General features: G+C 45.3%; 1 protein-coding gene across 1 annotated transcript in view; it reads left to right on the top strand.

The window, feature by feature from the left end:
* Positions 1-22,682, top strand: part of EFCC1 (EF-hand and coiled-coil domain containing 1) — a gene marked incomplete at its 3' end in the record, with an annotated part of 91,997 nt that overhangs the window by 43,968 nt on the left and 25,347 nt on the right. The window lies entirely within an intron of this gene.

Raw genomic sequence — 22,682 nt, forward strand, 5'->3', positions numbered from 1 at the left:
AGGTGGTATACAAATAGACATAAAAAGCATAAAAAATGAATATAGGCATTATAATAAAACCAGTTAAAAATAAGAATTAAATAATTAAAATTCAGAATTAAAAAGGCAGGGGAGGGGTTTCAGGGTGCTAACATCCCCAAGGCCATGTGTTCCTCTGCGGGCTCCTCGTAAATTGATGCAATGAAGAATTGCATATATTACTATGTCTGCAATATAGTAATATGTCAGTAGGAACTAATTGGTTATAGAGTTGGTGCCTTAAAACAGAGGCACCCAACCTTTTGGGCACCAGAGGCCAGTTCTATGGAGAAAGATTTTTCCACGGACCAGAAGGGGTGTGGTTTCATGTGCTGCCTGCATCCTGCAGATGGGGCTTTGCTTGTTTGCACAGCCGGTTTCTGGCATGCCACGGCCTAGTGCTGGTCCACGGACTGGGGGTTGAGGACCCCTGCTGTAATGTATTGGGCTTTGTCTTGTTCAGGGAATATCACGTGGATTAATTGCTGGAAGGTTGCTCAAGCAGAGAAGCTGGCTAACGGCTCCCAGCTCCTAAGACAACCCATCTCCAGTGCCGCCATTGGCTGCCTCTAGGGCGGCAATATGTTGCTTTAAACCTATTGGCCGCCACCTAGAGGCCAGGGTATAAATTGCTGCTTTTGCAGCCCTGTTTCTCAGTTCAGTTCCTGCAACCAATAAACAATGATCTTTGCTGAACTCACTCACCTCATCTTGTTGATCATGCAACGAACCCAGTATCTAACACTGGCGACAAAGGTGGGATCCTGCCCCTCCAACTGAGCTGAAGAGTCACTAGGGAATGCTGAACACGCCTGGCAGGAAAAGCAATTCCCCCCCACGGTCGGCCTAGCACAGCCACACTAGCGACCACGTGCCCAGAGGACCAGTCCCTGGGTAACAGAGGAGCAGGACGCAAAGACAAGGAGCCCCAGCTGCGAAGACCAGCAGAATGGCCAAGGTCGAAAAGCTGGAAGAATTTGACATAGCTCACACGGAAAGATGGTCTTCGTACCTATTCAGGGTCAAGAATTATCTACGCGCGAATCAAGGCCGCTACGCTCCTGTGTGTGCAGCCCAGCCACGTTCAACATCGCAGAGAACTTGTTCACGCCAATGCCATTGGAGTCTGTAACATTCGTGGACTTGAAGAAGAAGCTCGGAGATCACTTTCAACCCAAGCTTTTGGTAATTGCTTGGCACCATGCATTTGAACAGAGAGTTCAGCATCCAGGTGAAACAGTGTCCGAATTCATAGCAGCCTTGAGGCAGGCCGCATGCCTGTGCCAATTCTCCGACATCGAGGAGAGACTACGAGACCGGTTGGTCTGTGGTCTCTGGAATTGAGAGCTACAGCAAAAACTCTTCACCAAAGAGACTCTGTCGTTCCCAGATGCGCTGAAAGAAATTATGGTGGACAAAGCCACCGGCAGGGCCGTACGAGCCATGCGGCCCGCCAAAACAGCACAGCACGAGGAAGCCGTCCACCACAAGGACGCCAAACACACAGAAGACCCCAAAGACAACACAGAAGTCGACAAGCTACAAAGACACAGCAACCAACAGCGTCACAGCGACAGACAACAAGGAGCGACTTACAAGGCAGATCCCTTCCTTAGGTGCCCAGGGTGTGGTGGCAGCCACTAACGTTTGGACTGTAGGTTCCAGACAGCGTCTGTCTGCAGAGGTCATCAGAGGAACCGGCCATTGAATCGCCAGTCGGATATTCTGACCAGGAGAGGTACTGGGGCCCCGGGACAGTATAGCATGGGGTTTTGCTCCAGCCACAGAAGCATTTGCCATACAGGAGCTCACCGCCCTATTAAGCCGAAGTTTAGACTTCAGGTGGAGTTGCAAGGGGTCCCTGCAAGATGGAGCTGGACATCTAGAAGGCATCTTTTGTTGCAGCACCTGCCCTCTGGAATATCATCATCCCCATGGAAGTTTAGCCTGCTCTGACCTCTAAAAGCCTTTAATCACCTGAAAACTCCCCTCCCCACCCCCCACCCCACCCCACAGCTCTGGAATAGATGCAAGTGTGTCAGTTTGGTGTGCAGTTTTTGTTTGTTTGCAGTTTTTATGTGTGTTTTCCAGGTAGGTGTTCTGTCATGTTCACTTTGGTTTTTATTTTTTAAGGTATTGTATCTATTTTGATCTGTGTACCACACAGAGTCGGTTTTGAATTGGACAGCATTAGAAATCTAAATGATAAATAAATGTTGTCCCATTATGTCCTCCATGATTACAGGTGATTTTTTTAAAGACAGCCCTCATTTTGATGTGGTGAGCTACCAAATTGGCATGCATCTACCAAAAACAATAACAGAGAACACTTGCACATATTAGAAATGGGTATAATTTTAATATTTTGTGGATTATGAAAGGAAATTGAGCCTTAACCAAATCCAGCTTTCTCAGAGTAGATGAAAATATCTTTTTAATGGAAATGGGTCAGGAAAATAGAAATTCATCTATCCCTCTCTTTAAAAAAAAGTAATATGTAATTTCATTGTTTGCTTTTATTTCAAAAGTTACCTGAAATCCATCCCTTCAAGGATATTTATTTCATATTTTCCAATCTCTATGGTTTCCTTTTCCTACTGTTGTTTTTCTTTCCTTATCTATGTTTCCTATCTTTCCTGTGTGTGTTCAATAAGGAAGCTACCTCCAAACAGGAAAAAGATGTGTCTGAAAATCTGTGAGCTATCAAAAGTTTTCTTTCATAATTTCCTAGCTAGCCTACAGTTTTATTTAGTTTTCCCAATTTCAATTTATGAATAAAAAGGCGTAAAGTGGATCATATCAAGGTCCATAACTGATTTAACATTGTGTGTTAGTTGCAACATCAGGTTATCTCTAGTAACTTCACTTGTTCTTTAGTAGATGATTTTTCCTCAGCAGAATTGAATCTCACTTTGTGTTGAGCTCTGAAGAAATCTTAGTTGCTTTATCATTGGGTGAAACCACTTTTCACATTACTTATTTCTTTCTTTATTTATTTATTTATTTATTTATTTATTTATTTATTTATTTATTTGATTTGTATACCGCCCTTCTCCCTAAGGACTCAGTGCAGTGAACAGTGACATAAATGTCAAAATGCACAAATACAGAAAATTGAGAATAAATTAAGCCCTACTGCCCAAATGTAGAAGATAAGTTAAAACCACAATTAAAATTAAACCCGTCAGACCGTCATGCACATCTAACACAAATTAATACAAATTGTATGCATTAATAGTAAGAAACAATATTCACATATTTTTTCCTGGTTGATTATTTTATTGATTCTAAAATGCAAATAATGCATTATAGAAAGCAAACAATATCTGGAATAGTATTTATAAAATAGAAACTGGAAATTGCTGCACTGCACTGATGAGTTAGTTAAATTAATTTCTAAAATGTCGATGAACATAAGGCGGCTTCAGTTGTACAATGAATGCCATGTATGATATTGATAAAAAGTTGCAAAGTGCAGAGTTATTTTATATGAAAATGGTTTAAATCTTTAAGCTTAATACTTAATACTCTATTTTCTGCTGTATTTATTGTTATTTGTGATTGTTAAAAGAGAGAAAAAAAGGGGGGGAGAGAAAGAAAAAAAAGATGCTGCTTGGAAAAAGCACATCTTATTTCTTTTGGATTAAGTGTCTGGCTCATTCCTAACTATTGTGGTTTGTAAATCATGTTATATTTGTTAGGGGTGAAGTGTAAGTCTAGCCAACCATTCAGTGATAATCTTAGCAACAGTTCTTACTTTTGGTGCTTTTTACTTTGGAAAGAAACAATCTAGGAGGGAGGGAGGGAGGGAGGGAGGGAGGGAGGGAAGGAAGGAAGGAAGGAAGGAAGGAAGGAAGGAAGGAAGGAAGGAAGGAAGGATGGATGGATCCAGGTTTGAGTTTCCTCCTGAGGTTGGGGGCTTCACTCTAAACTTGGAGAAAGAGAAGCCAAATCCTCTGGGTTCATGAACATCTTCTAAGACCCCACTTGAATGCAGCTAAAAGTTCCTTTGGACATCAGGTTCTCTCAGTGGATTCCATTCATCTTTGAATGGTAGAAATACTGATTCAATATACCGTATATACTTGAGTATAAGCCGACTCGAGTATAAGCCGAGACCCCCAATTTCACCCCCAAAAACTGGAAAAAGTTGGTGACTTGAGTATAAGCCGATCCGCCGTTCTGCAAGCCTCCGCCGCCGGCTGCTTCGTTCCGCAGCGGAAAGAAGCAGGCAGGCTGCTTCGTTCCGCAGCGGAAAGAAGCAGCCTGCTTCGTTCAGGCTGCTTCATTCCGCAGCGGAAAGAAGCAGGCAGGCTGCTTCGTTCCGCAGCGGAAAGAAGCAGCCTGCTTCGTTCAGGCTGCTTCATTCCGCAGCGGAAAGAAGCAGGCAGGCTGCTTCTTTCCGCTGCGGAAAGAAGGCTGCTTCTTTCCGCAGCGGAAAGAAGCAGCCTGCTTCGTTCAGGCTGCTTCGTTCCGCAGCGGAAAGAAGCAGGCAGGCTGCTTCTTTCCGCTGCGGAAAGAAGGCTGCTTCTTTCCGCAGTGGAAAGAAGCAGCCTGCTTCGTTCAGGCTGCTTCGTTCCGCAGCGGAAAGAAGCAGGCAGGCTGCTTCGTTCCGCAGCGGAAAGAAGCAGGCAGGCTGCTTCTTTCCACTGCGGAAAGAAGGCTGCTTCTTTCCGCAGCGGAAAGAAGCAGCCTGCTTCGTTCAGGCTGCTTCGTTCCGCAGCGGAAAGAAGCAGGCAGGCTGCTTCGTTCCGCAGCGGAAAGAAGCAGGCAGGCTGCTTCTTTCCGCTGCGGAAAGAAGGCTGCTTCTTTCCACAGCGGAAAGAAGCAGCCTGCTTCGTTCAGGCTGCTTCGTTCCGCAGCGGAAAGAAGCAGGCAGGCTGCTTCTTTCCGCTGCGGAAAGAAGGCTGCTTCTTTCCGCAGTGGAAAGAAGCAGCCTGCTTCGTTCAGGCTGCTTCGTTCCGCAGCGGAAAGAAGCAGGCAGGCTGCTTCTTTCCGCTGCGGAAAGAAGGCTGCTTCTTTCCGCAGTGGAAAGAAGCAGCCTGCTTCGTTCAGGCTGTTTCGTTCCGCAGCGGAAAGAAGCAGGCAGGCTGCTTCTTTCCGCTGCGGAAAGAAGGCTGCTTCTTTCCGCAGTGGAAAGAAGCAGCCTGCTTCGTTCAGGCTGTTTCGTTCCACAGCGGAAAGAAGCAGGCAGGCTGCTTCGTTCCGCAGCGGAAAGAAGCAGGCAGGCTGCTTCTTTCCGCTGTGGAAAGAAGGCTGCTTCTTTCCGCAGCGGAAAGAAGCAGCCTGCTTCGTTCAGGCTGCTTCGTTCCGCAGCGGAAAGAAGCAGGCAGGCTGCTTCTTTCCGCTGCGGAAAGAAGGCTGCTTCTTTCCGCTGCGGAAAGAAGGCTGCTTCTTTCCGCAGCGGAAAGAAGCAGCCTGCTTCGTTCAGGCTGCTTCGTTCCGCAGCGGAAAGAAGCAGGCAGGCTGCTTCGTTCCGCAGCGGAAAGAAGCAGGCAGGCTGCTTCTTTCCGCTGCGGAAAGAAGGCTGCTTCTTTCCACAGCGGAAAGAAGCAGCCTGCTTCGTTCAGGCTGCTTCGTTCCGCAGCGGAAAGAAGCAGGCAGGCTGCTTCTTTCCGCTGCGGAAAGAAGCAGGCAGGCTGCTTCTTTCCGCTGCGGAAAGAAGGCTGCTTCTTTCCGCAGTGGAAAGAAGCAGCCTGCTTCGTTCAGGCTGCTTCGTTCCGCAGCGGAAAGAAGCAGGCAGGCTGCTTCTTTCCGCTGCGGAAAGAAGGCTGCTTCTTTCCGCAGTGGAAAGAAGCAGCCTGCTTCGTTCAGGCTGTTTCGTTCCGCAGCGGAAAGAAGCAGGCAGGCTGCTTCGTTCCGCAGCGGAAAGAAGCAGGCAGGCTGCTTCTTTCCGCTGTGGAAAGAAGGCTGCTTCTTTCCGCAGTGGAAAGAAGCAGCCTGCTTCGTTCAGGCTGCTTCGTTCCGCAGCGGAAAGAAGCAGGCAGGCTGCTTCTTTCCGCTGCGGAAAGAAGGCTGCTTCTTTCCGCAGTGGAAAGAAGCAGCCTGCTTCGTTCAGGCTGTTTCGTTCCGCAGCGGAAAGAAGCAGGCAGGCTGCTTCGTTCCGCAGCGGAAAGAAGCAGGCAGGCTGCTTCTTTCCGCTGTGGAAAGAAGGCTGCTTCTTTCCGCAGTGGAAAGAAGCAGCCTGCTTCGTTCAGGCTGCTTCGTTCCGCAGCGGAAAGAAGCAGGCAGGCTGCTTCGTTCCGCAGCGGAAAGAAGCAGGCAGGCTGCTTCTTTCCGCTGTGGAAAGAAGGCTGCTTCTTTCCGCAGTGGAAAGAAGCAGCCTGCTTCGTTCAGGCTGCTTCGTTCCGCAGCGGAAAGAAGCAGGCAGGCTGCTTCTTTCCGCTGCGGAAAGAAGGCTGCTTCTTTCCGCAGTGGAAAGAAGCAGCCTGCTTCGTTCAGGCTGTTTCGTTCCGCAGCGGAAAGAAGCAGGCAGGCTGCTTCGTTCCGCAGCGGAAAGAAGCAGGCAGGCTGCTTCGTTCCGCAGCGGAAAGAAGCAGGCAGGCTGCTTCTTTCCGCTGTGGAAAGAAGGCTGCTTCTTTCCGCAGTGGAAAGAAGCAGCCTGCTTCGTTCAGGCTGCTTCGTTCCGCAGCGGAAAGAAGCAGGCAGGCTGCTTCTTTCCGCTGCGGAAAGAAGGCTGCTTCTTTCCGCAGTGGAAAGAAGCAGCCTGCTTCGTTCAGGCTGCTTCGTTCCGCAGCGGAAAGAAGCAGGCAGGCTGCTTCGTTCCGCAGCGGAAAGAAGCAGGCAGGCTGCTTCTTTCCGCTGCGGAAAGAAGGCTGCTTCTTTCCGCAGCGGAAAGAAGCAGCCTGCTTCGTTCAGGCTGCTTCGTTCCGCAGCGGAAAGAAGCAGGCAGGCTGCTTCTTTCCGCTGCGGAAAGAAGGCTGCTTCTTTCCACAGCGGAAAGAAGCAGCCTGCTTCGTTCAGGCTGCTTCGTTCCGCAGCGGAAAGAAGCAGGCAGGCTGCTTCGTTCCGCAGCGGAAAGAAGCAGGCAGGCAGGTCACGGAGATCCGGAGACCTGCTGACGTTTGGGGAGGTTTGGGCACCTCCCCAAACCTCCCCAAACGTCGGCAGGTCTCCGGATCTCCTCCCCAAACCTCCCCAAACGTCGGCAGGTCTCGGGATCTCCGTGCCTTGCCTGCCTGCTTCTTTCCGCTGCGGAAAGAAGCAGGCAGGCAAGGCACGGAGATCCCGAGACCTGCCGATGTTTGGGGAGGTTTGGGGAGGTGCCCAAACCTCCCCAAACATCAGCAGGTCTCCGGATCTCCGTGACCTGCCTGCCTGCTTCTTTCCGCAGCGGAAAGAAGCAGGCAGGCAAGGCACGGAGATCCGGAGACCTGCCGACATTTGGGGAGGTTTGGGGAGGTGCGCGCGCACCTCCCCAAACCTCCCCAAACTTCGGCAGGTCTCCGGACGGCGGCTGCTTGGGAGAGGTGCGCGCAATCCCGGAAGCACCAAAGCCTCGGCCGCGCACAAGTCCTCGGTAAGTTTTTTTTGTTGACTGGAGTATAAGCCGAAGTGGAATTTTTCAGCCCAAAAAGTGGGCTGAAAAATTCGGCTTATACTCAAGTATATACGGTATCTAGAAATTGTTAGCTAGGTTTATTACCCATGTTCATCATCAGGATCTCACAAATCAGCCACAATAGAATCAGTCACCTGTACTAATGTAATTTAGGCATTTATTCATTCTTCCTTTCTTCCAATTTCTAGGCCATCCAACTCCAAAAATATTGCCGCTACATATGAATGTGAGATAGCATGTGAAAGAAAAGTTGAATTGAAATACTTTCTAGGCAGAATAGATTTTTTTATTGTGCATTCATGTTCTAGACAAAATTAGTTCTTTGTGCCGAAATCAAGGTTACAGTATTTAATAGATAAATGTTATCCCTTAATAACATGTAATTAGACATCAGACATCAAATTTTAAACAATATGTCCAGCAGGTTGCAACACCTGACCAGCTTTTTCTGAGTTTGGAAACTAAACATTGCTAGATATGATTAGTGGCTGGAAAAGAGCATCAGATGGTACCATATTAGCCTAGGAATTAAACAAAAAAACCCACATCCTGACAGAAGACAGTGGACATGTAGACGTGTCTGTCCATAAAATCATCAGGAAATAAGCCTTAATCCAAAGAAACTTTGTATTTCACATGGACCCTATTGATGATTGGAAAAGGGGGAGTGTTTTTCCCAAGGGTCTTCTGTACTAAAGCAGGCATCCTATAAAAAACAAGCATATATATTTTAATCAGTTGAAAAAAGTCATATAATCAGTAAACTAAGATTTCTTTGATCAGGTGATAGCCTTAGTAACCACTAGTTTAATTTGCATTTGAATGTCCTTGCCTAGTTCGCATTCTGCACTGGGTCAACTCACTGAGTATAATATGTGACTGAAATCATACACAACTGTAACTAAGCACTGGGACAAAAGAAATTCTTGACAGAAAAGATGCACCTTAGATGGTTATAGTTGCTCTTTCTAGATAGCATAATGAAGAGTAGGTGTGTTTGTTCATAGGTATGTCTTAGAAGTATTATAAAATCTGTTCTGTGTTAGATTTTAGTTATATGGCAAATATACATTGATGTATTGTCTATCAAATGGATTTGACACGAAATCAAACCTCTTGTTGTCTCCCAATGATGGTCCAAAATATACAGTATATTCCTTTCTCTCTTACTCATAGCTCAAAAAGCAAAATTTATTTGTATTTATAGCTTAAAGTATATTTCTGATTTGTCCACTGTCTTAACAGCAATCAGCCAGATCATTCAACACAAGTATCTCAAGAATATCATGCTAAAATGCTTGGTCGTTCTTTCTCTGTGATTTTACTTGAGACACCACTTCCTCTTTCAGCTCAAAACACCCTGAGTGTTGAGTGAGTGGGCATGGACACTTTATAAATTCTCACAGGGTTTGTTTAATGAAAAATATTGCTGTTTTCAGATGGAGGCTTTTTAATCCTTGTATTTTCTTCCCCCCCCCCAACTTTTAAAGTATCCTCCTATCTAGTTGTAAAAAATTACAAGTAGAGCTGGGGGGGGGGAATAAAGTAAACAGGGCAAGAGATAAGCTTTCAACCTTTTTAGAGAAAAAAAGTATTAAACTAATAGATGTAATTATAAACATTTGTAAACTGATTCATTTGTCAGTTTCCCATGGAGAAATAGACTTAATAAACTGTCATGATTATATCCCAGTTTTCTTCACATTTATTTCTAGGCAGAAAGTATGTCTTCCTTCTGTACCGGCCAGCTGCATTTTAGAAAGAAACTGAGCAGCTTCTATTTAGAAGGAACAGAAAGATATAATCCTCTCGTGGTGAAGACAGTGGTGGACAGTTGAAGCTTTTATTCCAGTATGATTTCAATGACTGAGAATGCATGTAATCAAATTAAATACCTGTATCTGAACTTTTCAATCTCGTTGGATTTATTCTTAACATTTAAGTATCAATAACATTGGAACGTAGATTAACCTCTTCTAATGTTTTGGCCAATGTGCAGTTCTTCAGCTTTGCTGGCATAGCTCAGTTGCAATCCTTATTGATTCTTCTTCTGTTGTTCGCAATATTCCAGTGGGTGTTACATCCATTTCTACATCCTTCTGACTTCTGAAATCAGGAGACAATGAGTTCAAGTGTGACCTTGAGCATTAAGCCGGCTGGGTGATTTGATTCCAATACTTTTTCTCAGCCTGAGAAAGGAAGCAGTGCCAAACTACTTCTGAAAAACCTTGCAAAAGAAAACTGCAGTGACTTTTCCCAGCTCTCTTTGAGAAGTGGACACAAACGGAACCAAAGGAAAAAAATTAATTGACATTAAATGATGTTATGTTTGTAAACCATATTCATTCTTGAGCAAATGAACTTTGAAAGGACTGTTCTTTCTTATGAAACTAAGCTAAAAACTAAGGACAGGATGAAAATGCAATAAGAAGCTGTGTGTACAAATCCATATATTAACTGCTTGAACTATATTGGAAAAGCAATTCAAGTAGGATTGCAATATCCAGACAGTGTAATCTAACAGTATAAGATTAATGAACTATAATAGAAAAAAATTGCACAAAGGCCAGATTGTGGTCTGGAATTTATGTCAGTGGTTTTCAAATTGTTCTCTGGAAACCTCTTGGGTACCTCAGAATCTTATCTATGTTTCTGCATTAAGAAGATTAGAAAGAGCAGATGGGACTGCCCGAAAAACAGCTTGATTATCTCTGCTCATCTCATCCTACAATTTTATGCCCTCAAGGGAACATTTTTAGATAGACCGTTACTGAAACCAAGCAAAACTACTGGTGCACTGCATAAACCGAGATCACATCAATGTCCAATGCACCCTAAAGTATGCAGGGTTTCCTTGGTGCAAAAAGGAAAAGCTATTGCACAACATGGCTCTGGAAAGCAAAGGCGTATAACAGGGCTGCCTTAGCAGAAGGATGAACAGATGGTCTGGGAAACAAAACTCTAACTCCTATTGAAGCCTATGGAAAGCATACATTTTGCATGCCTTATTTTTAAAGAATGGCGAGGAGAGATTCTGCATCCACAGAATTACTTAATAGAGAACTATTAGATTTCTCAAGTAAATGGAAGTCCTTGAAACATACATGCTTATTTTTCTATTAGATAAGAAGTAGTGTTAGAGAAAAGCCAGCAATATTCTGAACACTGGATTGCTGACCCAATCTCTGGAATTTATTTATTTATTTATTTATTTATTTATTTATTTATTTATTTATTTATTTATTTATTTATTTATTTTCTGCCCAAGATGGCGACGGCCGCAACTTAAGCTTCGGGCGCTCTTTGAGGCTCCAAAGGAATTAGCTCGGGAAGCCCACGGTATGTTGAGTCGATTCTGGGGGTGGGGGATCTAAAAACAGCTGCTGGGCGCTGTTTTTCGCGGCGCTGAGCCCCCCCCTTCGAACTAGCGGCGCTTGACATCTGCCGCCTGCCGACCTGCCGACCCTATTATGGCGCCGAGCGCTGCTATGCCGTGAAACCCGGGACGTCTGCCTTGCTTTTTTCATCTGCTGCTGGCCGAGGCGACTTCATGCTGCTGCTGGCCGAGGCGACTTTGGGGATTGGGGGTTTTTAAACAGCTGCTGGGCGCTGCTCTTCGTGGCGCTGAGCACCCCCCCTCCGAAATAGCGGCTTGTTGATTCAACAGACTGGTGGCGCTGGCTAGCGGTGTGAGGATCGACAGAGGCCTGGCCTGCCTGTTCTTTACTTTCTTTGTTGACAGGCAGGCATCATGGCTAGCTCCGTACCTGATGGGAATTAAGATCTCCCTATTGATAGTCCAGTGTGGACGGGGCCGAACCGTGGTGGGAGGACGGTTTTGGACTGGTCAGTGACCACCTCACTGGTGTGAGAGACCAGTTGGGGTGGGCCTGGCTCAGGATCCCCCTTTTCTCTCTCTGCTCCAGTTAGACTCCTCAGCCGGAGTGAGAGGGCAGCTGAGGTTGTCCCTTGGATTTCCATCTCAGGTGAGAGCTGAGATGGCCTTGCAGATTGAGAGATATGCCCACTGGACTTCTTCTTTCTCCATCTATGTACCATCAACGAGCGATCCTCTGGACATATTTACAACATCGGCCCTAAGAGACTATTCGAGCGCAATATGGTCTATTGTTATTCCGAAGCGGACTTGTATGCCCTTAGGGCGGTTCCTGCCTCATGGGCGCGACCTGTCGCCTGTTTCCATGCTCCCCTTAATGACGGGCCCAAGCTTTGGCACTCCGAGAGGTGGTTGGGCTTAGATAGGGGCCTCGAGTTAAGACGTACTAAGAGGCCCCTGATAAGATTCTTAGCCGGTTATTTTAAGAGGTTAGGGAGGGGTAGGGAGGGGGGGGTGGGGAGGGAACCTGTAACCGGCACTCAGTCTGGACCTGTTAGAGGTCCTGACGGGACGGGGTCGGGGTAGGTGGCTGCTGGTGCTGGGAATGTGGGGGTGGGGCATCGAATCCCCACGGCGATAGGGTATGGCAGCAGGTGTTTGCGCGGAGGGCCATATCAACATCTGGGATCGCGCCCCCGCTATCTCCGAGTGGTGGCGCGCTCCGACCCTCCGGTTAGCACCCTCTTACCCGGGGATGAGGGTGATCAGGCCCCTGAGCTCAGGTTGGTCTATTTTAACGCTAGATCTGTAGTTAACAAAGCTCCCCTCATCCGTGATCTGATCGAGGAGGAATGTGCGGATCTAGCGTGCATCACGGAAACTTGGCTGGGCTCGGAGGGTGGGGTGCCTCTCACCGAGTTATGCCCGCCAGGTTTCCGGGTGCTGCACCAGCCACGGGCTCAGGGTAGGGGTGGTGGGGTGGCAGTGGTTATTCAGGAGACTTTGTGTCCCCGGGAGGCCACCATTGTCCAGATGGCCGGGAGTGAATCCCTCCTCTTGAGATGTGGTCCTCGGGTTCACTTGGGCTTGTTGCTTACATACCTGGTGCCCAGCTGTGAGGCAACAGCCCTGCCTGAGCTGCTCGACGCCCTCTCAGGGTTGGCGGTGGAGTTCCCCAGGCTTATAGTCCTGGGTGACTTCAACCTGCCATCACTGGGAGGGTCGTCGGAGTTAGCTCGGGAGTTCATGGCTTCCATGACAGCCATGGGCCTGACCCAGGTTATTGAGGGCCCGATTCATGAGGGGGATCATACTCTCGACCTGGTGTTCCTGTCTGGACAGTGGTTGGATGATCTGGGAGGGGGTTCCCCGTCCATCACCCCTCTGTCATGGTCAGATCATCACCTCCTGAGGCTGGTTTTCCGTCATGCCACCCCCCGCCGCTGGGCGGTGGAAACGACCAGGTGGTTCCGCCCCAGGCGCCTAATGGACCCGGATCGGTTCCAGAGGGCGCTTGGGCCTATACCTATCACCCTTACCCACAGCCCAGTCGATGCCCTGGTGGAGGCCTGGGAAACGGCTGCCACCAGGGCACTCGACTGCGTTGTACCCATGCGACCTCTGACCCGTCGCAGATCCCGCTGGGCCCCATGGTTCTCTGTGGAGCTCTGGGAGATGAAGCGTCGGAGACGAGGTCTAGAGAGCGGTTGGAGATCCAGCCGGTCTGAATCCGACCGATTGCAGTTAAGAACCTTTATAAGGTCTTATCTTGCGGCGATAAGGACGGCGAAGTCTAACTACTTTGCCGCCCTTATCGCGTCCGCAGATAATCGCCCGGCCGCCCTGTTTAGGGTGACTCGCTCCCTCCTTAACCAGGAGGTGAGAGAGGATCCCTTGCAGGGACGAGCCGAGGAGTTTAGTCATCATCTGGCGGACAAAATCGCTCGGATCCGGACCGGCTTGGACTCTGACTGGGCAGAGTCTGATGTGGAGGAATCAGGCGGTCTTGAGCACGTTATCTGGACTGAGTTCGACCCTGTTTCCCCTGATGATGTGGACAGGATCATGGGGAGACTGAGCACCACCACCTGTTTGTTGGATCCGTGCCCCTCCTGGCTAGCTTATGCGGCTTGGGAGGGAACACGAGGCTAGTTCCATGCAGTAATAACTGCTTCCTTGAAGGAGGGTGTCTTTCCTGCCGCCTTGAAGGAGGCGGTGGTGAGACCCCTTCTCAAGAAGCCTGCTTTGGACCCGGCTGTTTTAAACAACTATCGTCCAGTCTCCAACCTTCGCTTTCTGGTGAAGGTTGTTGAGAGTGTGGTGGCGCATCAGCTCCCTCTGTTCCTGGAGGAAACTGATTATCTTGACCCGTACCAATCGGGCTTCAGGCCCGGACACAGCATGGAGACGGCATTGGTCGCGCTGGTGAATGATCTCTGGAGGGCTAGGGACAGGGGTTGTTCCTCTGTCCTGGTCCTATTAGATCTCTCAGCGGCGTTCGATACCATCGACCATGGTATCCTGCTGCGGCGTCTCAGGGGGCTGGGAGTGGGAGGCACCGTTCTACGGTGGTTCTCCTACCTCCAGGGCCGCTCGCAGTCGGTGTTGACAGGAGGGCAGAGATCCGCCCCGAGGTCTCTCATTTGTGGAGTTCCTCAGGGGTCGGTTCTCTCGCCTCTCCTGTTCAACATCTATATGAAGCCGCTGGGCGAGATCATTCGTGGTTTTGGGGTGGGGTATCACCAGTACGCTGATGATACCCAACTTTTTCTTTCCACCCCGAACCAACCCAGTGATGCCCTCTCCGTGATGTCCTGGTGCCTGGAGGCGGTTCAGGTCTGGATGGGGAGAAACAGGCTTCGTCTCAATCCCGCCAAGACTGAGTGGCTGTGCATATCGGCATCTCGGGTTAACCAAGTTATTCCATCCTTAATGATGGGGGGTGAAGTGTTACCCCCCGTTGATAGGGCTCGCAACCTGGGCGTCCTCCTGGACTCACGGCTCAATTTTGAAGACCATATAGGAGCCGTGACCAGGGGGGCTTTTGCACAGGTTCGCCTGGTGCGCCAGTTGCGTCCCTATCTGGACCGAGACGTCCTACGCACAGTTACTCATGCGCTTGTGACCTCCCGTTTGGACTACTGTAATGCTCTCTACATGGGGCTGCCCTTGAAGACCACTCGGAGGCTTCAACTGGTGCAGAATGCGGCCGCGCGAGTTGTAATGGGGGTTTCCCGATACTCCCATGTAACACCTCTACTCCACGAGCTGCATTGGCTTCCGGTTGCCCTCCGGGTGAAATTCAAGGTGCTGGTTATTACCTATAAAGCCCTACATGGCCTGGGTCCGGGTTATTTGAGGGAACACCTGCTGCCGGCATCAAACGCCCTTCACCCAGTGCGCTCCCACAGGGAGGGTCTGCTCAGGGTTCCGCCGGTGAGAGATTGCCGGCGGGTGACACCCAGGGATAGGGCCTTCTCAGTGGGAGCGCCTGCCCTCTGGAACCAGCTGCCAGTGGAGCTGAGAACTGCCCCCGACCTCCGATCATTCCGCCGGGGCCTGAAGACCTGGCTCTTTGAGCTCTTGGGCCCAGGCTGAGGAGAAATTTTTAATTGGGGTTTTTAAGCGTACAGGGTCAATTTAATATTTTTTAATTTGGTTTTTAACTTTTGTATTTTGGATTTTTAATTCCCTGTAAACCGCCCTGAGTCCTCAGGGAAAGGGCGGTATATAAATGTAACTAAATAAATAAATTAATTAATTAAATTGTTATGCCTCCCATCTCTCTGTTGAAGCCATAGAGAATATAGAATAGAATAGAGCTGGAAGGGACCTTGGAGGTCTTCTAGTCCATCCCCTGTTCAAGCAGGAGAACTATACCATCTCAAACAGGTGATTGTCTAGTCTCTTTTTAAAAATTTCCAGTGATGGAGCGCCCATGATTTCTGGTTAATTGTCCTCACTGTCAGGAAGTTTCTCCTTAATTCCAGATTGCTTCTCTCTTTGATCAGTTTTCAACCATTGTTTCTTGTCCTGCCCTCTGGTGCCTTGAAGAATCACGTGACCCCCTCTTCCTTGTGCTAGCCCCTCAGATACTGGAATACTACTATCATGTCTCCCCTATGTCTTCTTTTCTTTAGACTAGCCAAACCCAAGTCCTGCAGCCATTCTTTGTATGTTTTGGTCGCCAGGTCTTTAATCATCTTAGTTGCTCTTCTCTGAATTTTTTCCAAACTCTCAACATTTTTTTTTTGTGATATGGTGACCAAAATTGGCTGCAGTATTCCAGATGTGGTTTTACTAGGGCTTTGTAAAGCAATACTAGTACTTTGCGTGATCTTGATTCCATGCCTCTGTTTATACAACCCAGGATTATTTTAGCTTTTTTGTTTGCTGCTGCACACTGCTGGCTCATAGTCAAGTGATCGTCCACTAGGACTACAAGGTCCCTCTCACCATTGTGTATTTAGGTTTTGCAGTTTGAGCTATGGAAATATTTGTGTGACACATTTCTTTAAGATTTCTCTCTCCAGTGGTTTCTATTTATCCTATTAGATCTTGCAAGAAGAGCATGCTTCAGGTCCTATCAATTTAGAAATGTCACCTTGTGAGACCCAGGAAATGTGCCTCTTCTGTCATAGCTTCTGCCCTGTGAGAACACCACATGGGATCAAAGTGACCCCGATCCTGGTAGCTTTCTGGAGAACATTGAAAATCTTTTTGTATTTCCATACATGGAGTTTAGAAAGTTAATGAAGCCCTGGGGAATTAATATTATATCATTTTAATGTTGGCTGTGGTTTCTTCTTTCTTTCTTTCTTTCTTTCTTTCTTTCTTTCTTTCTTTCTTTCTTTTTTTCTTTCTTTCTTTCTTTCTTTCTTTCTTTCTTTCTTTCTTTCTTTCTCTCTCTCTCTCTCTCTCTCTCTCTCTCTCTCTCTCTCTCTCTCTCTCTCTCTCTCTCTCTCTTTCTTTCGTATACATTTTGATGTGAATTCAATAGGATTTCCTTCCAGGCAGATAGCATCAAATGGCAGTCTTAGTCTCCACCTCAAATGGCCCTCTGGAGAAATCCAGCTGATTTTTAGTCTAAAGTAAAGTAAATTTTTATTTATTGGGTTCCAAAAGATTTTTTTATTTATATATTGCTTTATGAATTAATGCATTAGAAGTAACATGTTATTTCAAAAATAATGTACCGTGATCTATATAAAGACTTAACTTAATAGACAAGAAATGAAAATATTTAGAAAGCCAAGAAGAAGAAAAATTACTTTTCCTTTTCATGTTTATTATCTGAATCATATGCTTCAAACTAGACATCTTGGCTCCAATCAGACAAGCTATGTTTGGAGCTTGAATGAAACATTTTAAATATTAGTTATATATCTAAGAAGAATATATTTATGAATGACTGATAAGATTACAGAAAGCTAATATGTACATGATTACATTATCTGGCTAATTATATTGTCTGGCCTTCAGAATAATAAAATGTTTGTTTAGATTATAATTTTGATTCAAGTATGTTTGAGATATTACTGGAAACTAGTCAAGAAAGGAAAAGTTTATCCATAAATCAGTAGGAATTGAACTTGACTTCATGGCATCCAAGAAATTAAAATTCATTTAAACTAATATCAGTAGAACATGCAAAGCAGATGGAAAGAAAATGCTCTTGTAATAAAATAAGCATACATAAGACTAAAATACTGCACACTGCAGTTTCATAGTTCTCATATACTACATGCCAACTCATTAGTTTAAACCTGAATATAAAATAATATTTTTTCCAGTAGCCTAAAAAAGTATAGACAGTCCTCACTAAGTGACTACAATTGGGACTGGCAGTTTTGTTGCTAAGTGCTGCTGTTGCTAAGTGGAAAAAAGTCACATGACCACAATGGGTTAAAAACTTTACTTCCCTTTCAGTCATCAAGCGAAGCCCTGAGGTCTAAGCAAAACATCATGTGACCACAAATTACGATTTTACTTCCATTTTCTCTATTAACTCTGCTTTTCACAAGCCACTTGCAAAGTACCTGAAAGGCGATCGTTGCAGGACATCGCAATGCTTGTAAATTCAAGGATTGGTCACAAAGCTTTTTTTTTAATATCGTAATTTCAAACAGAGAGCCAATTAGTATAGTGGTTAAGGGACCAGGTTAGAAATCAGGAGACTGGGAGTTCTAGTTCTGCCTGGATGATCTTGGGCCAGTCACTTTCTCCCAAGCCCTAAGAAGGAGGCAATAGCAAACCACTTCTGAAAGTTTTTGTCAAGAAAATTGCAGGGAATTGTCCAGGCAGCCTCTGAGAATTGAATATGAATGAACGGAAGCAAAAAATCTTTCAAAGAGCCACTAACATGGACAGCAGTTAAGGTTAGTCTACCTGTAATCCTATGCACACTTATTTGGGATTAAATCCCACTGAAAACAGTGGTGCACACAGTTTAGGTGAATTGAAGAGAATCCTGCACAGGCTGTATACGTTAGGTATAATGAGGTAGTAGCATACATGGCATACTGGGCATGCTGGTTCCTTGATACATATAGATGTGCATAGGTGTGTATAATTTAATTTCACAGCCACATCCACCCACAAAATAGTATTGCAAAGGAAAAAAGAAAAGTAAAAGGAGCTGACTTTTTTTAAAGGCCTGAAATGTATCCCAAAGGGATCTAAAATATGCCAGATAATTGTCAGAATATATTAAGCTGAATCATTAGTACATTTATTCCCTTTACATTATGGAATTTGGAGTTGTGCTTGAGGGATGTGGAAAGGACAGTAATTCTTTCCATTTTTTTCCCATTGGAAATTACTTCCTTCTTTTTGAAGACTTGATGGACAACTCGTGGTTGTAATGGAAGCTCCGTGTCACTTCCAGAGCCCTTTCTTTGCAGCACCCAAGACTCCTAGAATAGAGCTGCCCCCAACTGAAGAATAGAGATTCTGAACACGTTTGGCACAATTTTCAGTAAGAAATAAAAGGAATAAGTTTTTTTTAAAATCTTCAGAAAGGCTAAGCACACCTAAGAGAGCCTATTCAAAACAGAACCACCACCCCCAAAAAAAGGAAACGAGAGACGCTCATTTGCAGGAGCCTTCGTGGGAAGGGTTGTCAAACACTCAATATTGCGGTCATGACCACTCCTAGGTGCTTGGACTCACCCCTGCAGTTCTTCATTATCAAAAATCAGTTTAGAATAAATGCATGCAGTTCCTCACCACTAGCAAAAAAAATGTCTGCTCCTGCATTAGGCTGATCTACATGTCATTCTTGGTGTGAACGATTTTGTGGTGTGATTTTTGTCAGTGCTGCAAAGAGAAGGGAAAGGATAAGCTCTCTCTCTCCTCCCCCCCAAACCCGGGTTGCCTTGATTGTGTTCATTCCACTTTGTCCCATGAATATTAATTGTTTGATGCATTAACCTCAAAAGTACTTATGCTTCCAGTCTTGAATAATTGCTACCACCATTTACTCTGGCTAATGTGAATGATTATTGCAGTATAACAATCTGGTTAAATTTACTTCATATTCCCCCACCCTTGTGTCTCGATTTCTCATTTAGGTTTTAGTATAAAAGTCAACAATTGCCTTTTTTTTAAAAAAAAGAAGAATTTGATCTTTTCTGAGCAGGAAATCTTTGAAATAATGGAATATTTTAGCTTTGTATATAATGATGCTTGAAAGTAACTTTTTTTTGGTAAAGTACTCAGTCTTGCTCTTAGACTAAGGGATATCCAATCAAAGCAGTACCAAAAATCGGACATCTGATCCGTTAATCTATTCTTGCCTCATCTTCCAACAGTCTGAAGCAACTTTGAGCAAAATGGAGAAAGAGATTTCCCAAAATAATTCCCACCAATAGGAAAATGGGTAAATAAAGTGTTCCAGCCCCTTTGGGCCCATAACTGGGGAGAGATTAGAAGTAGAAAAAACATGCAAACAAGATATGGACAGACGGAGAAGTTCTCATTCCTGCAATTTTCCCTCACAATTCTAAAATTTCTGCAGACTTCAAAAGTTGTTCTTTGCCTCTTTTTCTCTATTTCAGTTCCAGAGTTCCATAAAGGAAATGCCAGGATCTGGGACAACTTGGCATGGCTCGCCACATGACCTCTTCCAACTCACCGCTGCCAAATCATTGCAGGACAATTGAGCACAGCCAATTCACTGCAGGGACGATGTGCCACAGGCAACTGGAGGGAGAGCCAGTCAGAAGGACAGGAGAGCAGACATAGTGCAGAGTCCAGCCATTCCCGTGGGTCTGACACACACACACACACGCACGAGGGGGAGAAACAACGCTGGACTGCCGCCACCTCTGCCAGCCCTGCAAGCCTCGCAGAGGCTTGCAGGGCTGGCAGAGGTGGCGGCAGTCCAGCGTTGTTTCTCCCCCTCGTGCGTATGTGTGTGTGTGTGTGTGTGTCAGACCCGCAGGAATGGCTAGTAAAGGTGGCGGCAGTCCGGCATTTGCGTTTCTCTGTGTGTCAAGCCCCGTGGGCCCGAAACACAGGAGGGGGGGACGCCGCTTCCTTACCAGCCATTCCCGTGGGTCTGACACACGCACGCATGCATGAGGGGGGGGAAACGCCGGACTAACGCCACCTCTACCAGCCGTTCCCACAGGTCTCACACACACACACACACACACACAAACACGCACGAGGAGGGAAACAATGCTTGACTGCCGCCTCCCTAGCAGACTTTCCCTGCGGGATGTGCTGCCAGGAAGGCTGGCAGCCTGATGAGCGGACCCTGCGAACCGCGGCCGAGCCAGCTCCGGGATGCTGCCAGAGTCAACGAGCGGCACAGAATATAGATATGTTGCTAAGAAGGGGCCAAGCTTATAGTTATACTCGGCTTATACTCGAGTCAATAACTTTTTCCAGTTTTTTGGGGTAAAATTAGGGGTCTCGGCTTATACTCGAGTCGGCTTATACTCAAGTATATACGGGTATTTATTACTGTGTTAAAAACTAGGCTGAACGTATACATGTGTTCTCTATCTCAGAAAGGAGTCAGAAAAGAGAAAAGACATAAAGAATCACTAAAATGCAACCATATGCTGTTTAGGGGATGGAGCCACTCACTGTTTGAGCAATATATACACTAGTATTTATTATTTTCAACTAAAAGGCAGTGTTTTTTAAGGAAGATACGTTTTGGGGGGAGGGAATTTGACAGGCTACACACAGATGCCACTCCAGTTTTATTACAAGAGCAAAGTATTAGCATTTTGAAAGTGGCTAGTATAAGCAGAGATGAAAGAATGGATAAACCTTTACTAAACGAGCTTTGCTTTAAAAAAGAAAGTGGCAGATCTGTTCAGATTTGATGTTTAGGACAAGCTGCCATCCCTAGCTATGCTATTTAAATTGAATTCAATTACTTACCATTGATATATGGTCTGTCTGTTCTTTGGAGAATCAAACCAAAGAGCCTTTAACTCCAGAATAACAAGAGTTGGAAGGGACCTTGGAGGTCTTCTAGTCCAACCTCCTGCACAAGCAGGAGACCCATTATATCTTTGCTCATCACGCCGGATAGTCTGAGTCTCTGTAAACACATGTACCTATGTGGAAATACAGTTTTTCATCCAATTCTGCTAACTCTGCAAACTCGTTTAACTTTAAGCGATATAATCTGTTGCTTCAAATTAATTGTAGTTAAATGTTTGGTGCTGTTGAAAAGAGCCCTAATTAAAAAGCAATTAGTCATGGACATTATTTTGAGGTCCCCTTCTATTGGGTCACCTCTGCTTTTAGATTTTCTCTGAAGCTTCCTATTCTCTTCCTGAGAAAAGCTTTGGAATGAATAAAGTCAGTTTGTTCAACATTCTCATAGGGGGTCCCTGTGTGAGGGAGATGGGTGGTTTCAAAAAAATTGATAAAAATAAATAAATAATTTCTCCATGGAAACCTTGTTACAACGCATCGTGAGACATATGCCCTTCCCAGGCTCCTAGGAGTGACCCTGCCTTCCTTTGCTATCCTTGTCTTTGCTACACACAAACATGCTTGCGCATCCAGTCTTCTTCACTGTTTATCGTAGGTTTTATGAATGCTAATGAAAAAGGGCCAAAGTAGAGGCTTCTGTGGGAATGGCAGTGCTTGTTTTTACATTTAAAATAGAAAGCTATAGCACTTCGTTAAAACAAAACCACCCTCTTTCCTTTACAGGGAGAGTTTGAAGACAGAAAAGCAGCCCCTCTCTTGGAAATATGTTGCCTAGGGGACATCTTTTCATTTAGGGATAATCTAGAGCTCAATGATTTACATTGGCTGGTTTGGGTGTATGGACCAGGGTTAATGGCTGTTGTGAGAGCCTTAATTAGACCTTAGAAGAACATATACAGTTTATAGAAAACTATGCAGTGTACATTTGTTTTTATTTATCTATATGTAAATAATTACATTTTTATCATGTTTTATAAATTAGTTAAATGTAAATAACTGAAAATGTTGTTATCTCCTATGTCTCCATAGGATCATTTTCCTTTAAGCATATTTTAGTTTCTTTCTTAGAATGGTTTTTCCCCCCTGAAAATAGAATTTCTTCAGCTTTTTGCTTCTCTTATCTATGTTGAATATCTTGTAGGAATTGATATATCCACATTGGTTTAAAATGTAGATTTCTTACCTCAGGATAGCTAGCAAAGTATGGATCCAGTCTGAGCTAGCTATCATTAATTGTGAATACCAATAATTAATATTTTACCTGAGTTAGAACATCTGTATGTTTTTACTTATTTACTAAACATCAGCTTGAGATGGATTAAGAGAAAATGAAGGAAATATTCAGAGAATTAAATTTCAGGTTTTTGAATTGTAATCACAGATAACATACATGTAAATATGCTGCTTAAACAATCCACAACATACTTTGTTGTGATAGTATTTATCTGGCCAGCATGAGTGCTGGTGAAAGATAACTTTTAGACAGCCATGTTTTGAATTAATATATTAAATTACATTTCTAAACTGATTTTGAAAAGATAAGTAAGTCATTTAAGGGTAAGGGAAGAATCTTACATTATCTGGGTGAAAGAGATATATTCATACCTTGGCAGGAAGCATGCCTGTCCTTTTAACTCACCAATTGAATTGAAACCAGCAACCTTATTCGATAGGGCATTTTAGGAGGACAGAAATAGTTTATTTTTTAGATCTATGCAAACTATAAAATCATAGGGCTGGAAGAGACTTCTAGTCCAAGTCTTTAAAAAACATTATTAATGAAAGTGAAGTCCCTTGGTGGTA

This window comes from Vipera ursinii (genome assembly GCF_947247035.1).
Source record: "Vipera ursinii genome assembly, chromosome: 2".
Classification (NCBI taxonomy): domain Eukaryota; kingdom Metazoa; phylum Chordata; class Lepidosauria; order Squamata; family Viperidae; genus Vipera; species Vipera ursinii.